Source organism: Gobio gobio, assembly GCF_949357685.1.
Source record: "Gobio gobio genome assembly, chromosome: 15".
Taxonomy (NCBI): Eukaryota; Metazoa; Chordata; class Actinopteri; order Cypriniformes; family Gobionidae; genus Gobio; species Gobio gobio.
This window is the reverse complement of record NC_137108.1, coordinates 9525893-9534539: the sequence shown is the minus strand read 5'-3', so window position 1 is coordinate 9534539 and position 8647 is coordinate 9525893. Positions and strand designations below refer to the sequence as shown.

The 8647-nt window shown below is 37.7% G+C and overlaps 1 protein-coding gene across 3 annotated transcripts in view; it reads left to right on the top strand.

Moving 5' to 3' along the window:
- Window positions 1-7653: 7653 nt before the first annotated feature.
- celf3b (cugbp, Elav-like family member 3b) overlaps window positions 7654-8647 on the top strand; it is a 57469-nt gene continuing 56475 nt past the window's right edge. Inside the window, exon 1 of one of the 3 annotated variants that reach the window (XM_079836999.1) lies at window positions 7654-7949. The gene's annotated coding sequence lies outside the window, so the exon portion shown is untranslated. The remainder of the gene's footprint in view (window positions 7950-8647) is intronic. The other 2 variants (XM_079837002.1, XM_079837001.1) reach the window with 2 other exon arrangements.

Genomic DNA, 8647 nt, shown 5'->3' with positions numbered 1-8647 from the left:
GTAGGCTACATATCAAAGTAACATCCACATGGATGGCAGGACCCAAGGTTTCCCAGCAGAACATTGCCCAAAGCATCACTGCCTCCGCCGGCTTGCCTTCTTCCCATAGTGCATCTGGTGCCATGTGTTCCCCAGGTAAGCGGCGCACACGCACCCGGCCATCCACGTGATGTAAAAGAAAACATGATTCATCAGACCAGGCCACCTTCTTTCATTGCTCTGTGGTCCAGTTCTGATGCTCACATGCACTGTTGGGGCTTTCGGCGGTGGACTGGGGTCAGCATGGGAACCCTGACTGGTCTGCGGCTATGCAGCCCCATACGCTGTATTCTGACACCTTTCTATCAGAACCAGCATTAAAGGTAGGGTAGGTAAGATTTGGTTAAAAAACTTTTTTTCCAAATTTGTTTAAACTTTCTTTATAAATCAATACATAATTAAAATGTAAATTGAGTGTCTGTAGACCTCTCACGACTGTTTTAAAGACAGCTCATTATTTCCATTCACTCCACCTTCTCCCTTCTGGGCTCTTTCCAAAGCCACGCCCCCAAAACACATGAACGCGCCACGCCGACCGCGATCAGCTCAGCTGAAAGACGCATTATTTACCTGAGGCGAGCGGAGAAGAAGTGCATGTAGTGACATCATGTCAGAATCACATGTAATAAAAAATCTAACTTTATCATTATGAATATAAACAAATAAAATGTCTTTTAGTACTCACTATCAAGCTAGAATAACGATACTGGTAAAGTTTAAAATACACACACAACACAGTGTCTACGACACACACAGATACAAGATAAAAACATCAGTAAACATTGGTAGAGAATATAAAAACAAACCAAGGGCCGAAATAAACGTGCAGGTAAAGTTCCCGGTGAACATGGTAGAAGAGTTTAGACAGAGGGTAGTAGCTAAAGCTAACTTAGTTCTGAAAAAAGTTCCTGGATGCGGTGTACTAGCTTTTACACATGCATTTTGTTATCTAAAGTTACATTTTGCGAAATTCAACACGACAGCGATCAACTTGAGCTAAGCATATTGAGTATTTATCATCTCTACTAATGGCTCGCTAAGTGTATAACATTGTAACTTTATGCTAAGTAATGTTATGTTAGCTATATTAGGCAGCTACGTGTGCTAGTGATACATGCTTCATGAAAACATAAACCAAAAAAATGTATAATCAAAATGAAAGATTACCTGTCCAGCAGAAATACAGCCTCGTGAACTCCTCAAATCAAACGGGTGCGGCAGGGTTGCCAGGTTTTCACAACAACATCCGCCCAATTGCTACTCAAAACTAGCCCAAAACAAGCCCAATCGTGTTTCTCCAGTAAAAATCGCATTTGGGGGGCAAAATATGTGTCTTTTTGGTAGGGCTGCCTGCTAAAATTCACAAATCCCGGGGCAAAATATCACATAATTGGGGTCGCTTCAACCCGCGGACATGAAAAACAGCCGCGGCAACAGTGTGGAAGTAGCCCGACTTGGCAACACTGGTGCGCATGTGGGCAGATCCTGGAGCAAAAGCGGTGGTAGCCATGGTAACGAGAGAGTGACAGGCGCCCAAGCCAATCACTTGTTTCGTCCCGGACGAAAATAATGAGCGGTGTTTATTGCAGATTAAAAAGTCTAGAGTCACTCGATTTTTATACTCTCTTTTTCAGAGTACTTACATTTTAATTATGTATTGACATATAAAGAAAGTTTAAATAAATTTGGACAAAAGTGTTTTAGATCATTCTTACCTACCCTACCTTTAATTTCTTGAGCAATTTGAGTTACTGTATCTCGTCTGTTTGATCGGACCACACGTTCCAGCCTTGGCCGCCCATGACCCTGTCGCTGGTTCACCACTGTTTTTTCCTTGGACCACTTTTGATAGATTCTGACCATTGCAGACCGGGAACATCCCACAAGAGCTGCCAGAGGTGGACAGTAACGAAGTACATTTACTTGAGTACTGTACTTAAGTACACTTTTTGAGTATCTGTACTTTACTGAAGTATTATTTTTTAGGGAAACTTTTACTTTAACTTCACTACATTTGAAAGACAAATATCGTACTTTTTACTCCACTACATTTCTATCAAGGTCCTCGAAGTCAAAAGTCGTTTCTGTAGCAGCTTTGCAAGTCAGTGGATGATCTTTTTTGCTAAATGTAAATGTCTGGGAGAAAGAGAAGCATAGACATATGGATGATGAAAGAGCTCAGTTCAGTCAGTTTTTTTGTGCCTCTCAGATGCCAGAGCACGAGTACTGAATAGAGCTTTCTTTTGTGTTTTTTTCACACTTAAACAGACCAATACACACAAAATGTCAAAATTTTCATTTTGGGAAGTATTCACGTAAACAAAGTTGATTATGTCTTAAGTGAACGTAAACAGTTGGGGGAATATCGGATGTGTATCAGTGTGTAGGATTTGTGCATTCTGCCTTAAAGTGACAGCAGCTTTGTAAAAAGCTGTCAAACTTTTAAGTATTTAAATTAGTTCAAGGTGGTCGTATGCTAGCATGTCAGATGGAGCATCACTGACTGGCTTAAACCACCATGGCATATCGTACATTTATAAAACAATGCAATAATAATAAAATAATGCATTGACATAAAAAGGAAATTTACTTTTGATACTTAAGCACTTTTAAAAGCAAGTACTTCTGTACTTTTACTTAAGTCAAAATAGTTTTTAACAACTTTCACTTGTAACAGAGTAATATTTGACTAGTAGTACTTTTACTTTCACTCAAGTAATGGAGTTGTGTACTTTGTCCACCTCTGAGAGCTGCAGATGCTCTGACCCAGTCGTCTAGCCATCACAATTTGGCCCTTGTCAAACTCGCTCAAATCCTTACGCTTGCCCATTTTTCTTGATTCTAACACATCAACTTTGAGGACAAAATGTTCACTTGCTGCCTAATATATCCCACTCACTAACAGGTGCCGTGATGAAGAGATAATCAGTGTTATTCACTTCACAATGTTATGCCTGATCGGTGTAGATGCCAATAAAGAGCCTTTATACTCGACAGCATTGATTCAGTCTCACCAGCAGGGTGCAGTGTAGTGATACCGCTCTCTGCTCGTATGTGTGAGCAACAACAACTCAGTAGTAATTATCAAGTATTATCAAGGTAGATCTTTCTCAAGACCATCTAAATCACAGTCTTGTCTGGGATAATGTAGGCTTTGTGCCCATACAGCATGTGTGACCTCAGAAGGGAAGAGGAGGGGTTGGGGATCTGGATCTGGATCTCGGGGCACTAGAGGCAGATGGTGACCTTTTCACAGTAAATCACTCTGAAACCTATCTCATCCCACCAGGCACATTTGGGTCACAGGGCTCAGAGTCCAAGTATAGCAAAAAATATATATACTTGAGTAACAATAATAAAATGTTTTTTTTCTCTACAAATATTGATATGCAATGAATTACATTATGCAGCATTTAATTCATTTGATTAAATATTATTTGATCGACAGGCCAAATTGTTACTCAATATAATATTTATATAGGCCTACTTGAAAATAATTACAATACCACTCCATTGTAAGAACATCAATTAACATTCACAAAGAATTTAACATTTTATAATGTTCATTTGAACAGCAATTGTTTTGGGGATTTATAATATTTGATTAAAAAAATAAACGTGGCCATCAATTTTTTTAATATACATATTTAATATATAAATTCTTGCTGAAGAAATCTTGCTAATTTTATTGTCATTTGCAATGCAGTAAACAATTACCGCAGACCAATCCATTTCGATGTTAAAAAATAAGTCGACTTCCACATGAAAAAATGCTACAGTAATTTATATGAAATACTATAGTGTTTTTGAACCATAAAGTACTTGAATTAATTTGTTGTGGTAATTCTATAGTTCTTGTGGTAATATAACAACTATAGTAATATAAACAAATTACTTTACCTATTAATTTACAAATCAATTTACCTGCACTAAGTTTTCTACAACTATAGGGTATATTATATTACAATACACTACAGTTTACTGTAGTAAAAACTAAAGTATACTACAGTATTTATTACAGTTTATCAGTTCATTACAGTTAACATTACAGTATGCTGTAGCAAAGTGTTGTACATACTATAATATATACAGTATACAACAGTTTACTATAGTAAATACTCTAGTATTTTTAGGTCTGTCTCGAAATATTTATTTGCTGTTTTTATATTTCTTTTCTTTGTGTTTTTATTATTATTACACTCTAAAAAATGCTGGGTTAAAAACAACCCGAGTTGAGTTGAAAATGGACTAACCCAGCAATTGGGTTGTTTTAACCCAGTGAATGGGTCGTTTTAACCCAGCGGTTGGGTTAAATGTTTGCTTAAAGGGATAGTTCACCCAAATATTTAAATTATGTCATCATTTACTCACCCTTAAGTTGTTCCAAACCTGTATGAGTTTCTTTGTTCTGCTGAACACAAAAGAAGATATTTTGAAGAATGTTTGTAACCAAGCAGATAGAGCAACCATTGACTACCATAGTATTTTGTTCCCTATGGTAGTCAATGGTTGCTCTATCTATCTGCTTGATTACAAACATTCTTCAAAATAGCTTCTTTTGTGTTCAGCAGAACAAACAAACTCATACAGGTTTGGAACAACTTGAGGGTGAGTAGATGACAGCATTTTCATTTTTGGGTGAACTATCCCTTTAAAACAACCCAATTTCTGGGTTTGTCCATTTTCAACCCCACTTGGGTTGTTTTTAACCCAGCATTTTTTAGAGTGTATTATTGCATTTTTATTTCTAGAACCATATTTTTGCTCTCTATTGCTCAGCTGGGCAAAATAACCCCAAAAAACTGATTTGACAATAACGACCTGACCGTCAAACGTCAACATAAAATGGATGTTTTTTTTTAGTTTTTTTTTTTTTTTTTACAAGGGATACAAACACTGCACATCCATTTAGATAGCCCGGACTGTTTTATAAATCCTCGTCTAACAGTACGTTTCAATATAATGTATACATTAGTTAATGGCGCGTGATGTAGGAATGACAGCAGTTGTAAAGCGCGCGCGTGTAAAGCCTTCAGCACCACGGTCAGAGCTCAAGGCTAGAACAATAGGAGGTTCAGGGACTGTCAACCAACAGCATGATCTCGTCAAAAACAGAAGCTAATGTTTACATCAAAACCAGAGTGCAAGATTTTTTGGGCTTCAGTTTTCCCCTTCAGTAGCCTATTCAAGTCACCATGAAATCAAAATTGATAATTCTTATTTATTTATTAAGAAATATTGCAGATTTTAATGATTTATCCATGCACATCATTATTTTAAATCTATGTGTCCTCGAAATCTTTAATCAAAATAACTTCCCCTCCCTCTTGCAGCAACATCTCTTCTCTGATGATGTGTTTACTGGCTCGAGGGCGGGGCAATCTGTCACTCACATCAGATCAACCAATAGCAAACCACAACCACCCAATCAATTCCGATGGACAAAAATCAAGTCCTGTCCTGCATTTTTTGTTGTTCAAGAAGCAGTTTCACTCAGATATACGTCACATTAGGGATGAAACTTCTGTAAAGTATGCATTCTTTTAATGTTTTAGCTTACTATAAGTATTGTATAGGCCTATATTACATAATTTCCACGCAATGTTTGTGAAATGTGCTAAAATGTGAACTCGTTTCCAGGTTTTGGCCTATAAAATTATGTCATCCCTGCACCACCGCCACCACCACTGTAGTTTTGTCATTTAATTGTGAAAGAAAGGCTGTTTATGTGTGTCTTTATCTTAAAGGGATAGTTCACCCAAAAATGAAAATTCTGTCATCCTTTACTCACCCTCAAGTTGTTCCAAACCTGTATAAGTTTCTTTGTTCTGCTGAACACAAAAGAAGATATTTTAAAGAATGTTTGTAACAAAGCAGAGAGAGCAACCATTGACTACCATAGTATTTTTTTGTACCTACTATGGTAGTCAATGGTTGCTCTCTCTGCTTGGTTACAAACATGCTTCCGAATATCTTCTTTTGTGTTCAGCAGAACAAAGAAACTCATACAGGTTTGGAACAACTTGAGGGTGAGTAAAGGATGACAGAATTTACATTTTTGGGTGAACTATCCCTTTAAGAGGGGAGGGGGGTCTGATGCTATTTCATGCATTCTGACTTATTTACACTGTTAAAGAGTTGATTCTCATGCTAAACATGCCCAAAATTTTTAAAAAATTAGTTTTTTGATGGAGTATTTTTGTGCCAAATACACTTCTTCGGGATTCGAATAAGTTTTTTCCGAGTATGGCCCTGTATGACGTCATAAAGAGCGGTATTCCTTGTATGGGCACACACACACAGACACACATCAACCAGAATGAGAGCAAGAGCACACCCATCAATGAGCTTCGTTCGGGTTACGGAAGCAGGTTGTGTTTGTTTGTTCCCGGTCATGAGTCGAAACCGTAGGCGGTGAGTGAAACTGCATCAAATGTCTGTGTTTTGTTGGCAATCGACGCGTAAGTGCATATAATGTCAACAACACGAACGTAGAGTGAATCGAAAGTTATCCAGGGATATGATGTATTTCGTGTGTGTGTGTGTGTGTGTGTGTGTGCTTGTGTCTCTTTAGATCCGCCCACTGCACGCCTCCACGAGCTCTGCTGTTTTCAGCGTATATGTCTTATGATAAAACTAAAGACTCTTCAGAGATATGAAGGATGCAATACTGCTCTATATACTCAAGATTTAAGTGTTAGTTCACCCAAAATTTTAAATGTAATTTATCCCTTATGCCGTCCCACACCCGTAAGACCTCGGTTCATCTTCGGAACACAAATGAAGATATTTGTGTTGAAATCCGAAGGCTCAGTGAGGCCTGCATAGCCAGCAATGACATTTCCTCTCTCAAGATCCATTAATGTACTAAAAACATATTTAAATCAGTTCATGTGAGTACAGTGGTTCAATATTAATATTATAAAGCGACAAGAATATTTTTGGCGCGCCAAAAAAAACGAAATAACGACTTATATAGTGATGGCCGATTTCAAAACACTGCTTCATGAAGCTTTGGATCGCGTGTCAAACCGCCAAACTGCTGAAATCACGTGATTTTACTTCGATACACTGATTCGATACGCTCCCAAGCTTCATGAAGCAGTGTTTTGAAATCGGCCATCACTATATAAGTCGTTATTTGGGTTTTTTGGCACACCAAAAATATTCTCGTCGCTTTATAATATTAATACTAAACCACTGTACTCACATGAACTGATTTAAATATGTTTTTAGTACATTAATGGATCTTGAGAGAGGAAATGTCATTACTGGCTATGCAGATCTCACTGAACCATCGGATTTCAACAGAAATGTCTTAATTTGTGCTCCGCAGGTAGAAGACTGGAGGTCTTACGGGTGTGGAATGGCATGATTGTGAGTAAAAAATGACATTATTTTCATTTTTGGTTGAACTAACCCTTTAACATGAGATTGGCAGAAACTGTGTGTGATACGTAAACAATATATTTTCAAATTATACCGATTGAAATGTGGTACTCTGGATTGTTTATTTTTGCTAACGGAGGTGTAAATTGCAGACGGTCCCTGACTGCTACTCACGAGCTTGTCAACAGCTCGTGAGAGGGAGACACCGGCATGACGTCACGTCTTAATTAGAGATGTGGAAACAAGAACAAACACACAGTAACCCGCGCTGGTGAGATACAGGGAATGACATTTGTGTTTGGGAAGAAGCTCTCAAGTGGATTATGTTATAGTTTAGGCCTACAACGCGACATATATCAGAGATACTGACCTACACTGTGATATTAAAAGATTGAATGAAATAGTGTGTGTGTGAGTGAGTGACAGCGAGCGTGAGCAACAGTCACGCGCGGACATCTCAAGACGCAGAACGACACGCGCGGGGATTTACAGAGGTTTTGATAATAAAACCATCCCTCTAGGTGAGCTGTTTTCAGTATTTATCAGTGTGTGTGTGTGTTTTCCTCTTGTGTAAACGAGGACCCGGTTAACGGTGACGGACAAAGAGCTTCAGAGCCTCCGCTGCCTAAACAAAGGATGCGCTCGTGCACTCTATCTGTTCAGTGCTGTTGTAGTCTATCTGTGGCGAATGATTTATTGAATACGTTAAGATTCCATAATTGTTTTAGTGGCTGTATAATTACTGTACTAAGAGCTCTCGTTAATTATTGTTGAGCATTTAGAGCTATTCGAACGCATAATCTGTGCTTTTTTGTTCATTTATTTATGAAATACTTGTTCGTTTAAATTTCAGTGCCTCTATTTTAGCTATAGCCTACATAACGCAGTTAGGCTAATAAACAACAACGAATTAAAATGCGCTGCCTGGTAACCTAAAATTGGCTTTATTTAATCAAATATATCAGTTAAAATGACTGAATCAACCTTTCTACATTAGCTCACATCGATTAGCTCGTTTTAATGTCAGATTTGTGGGGTAAAAACAGTATTTTTCACATACTTTTTAAAAATAATTTACTAACTCAAGGCTTATATGTTAACAATTAGTTACAATGGTAAACATGAACTGACAATAAACCCTACAGCATGTATTATTCTTGGTTAATGTTAATTTTTGCATATGATAAAAAGTATTGTTTTTGTAAGCTCATGATACTGA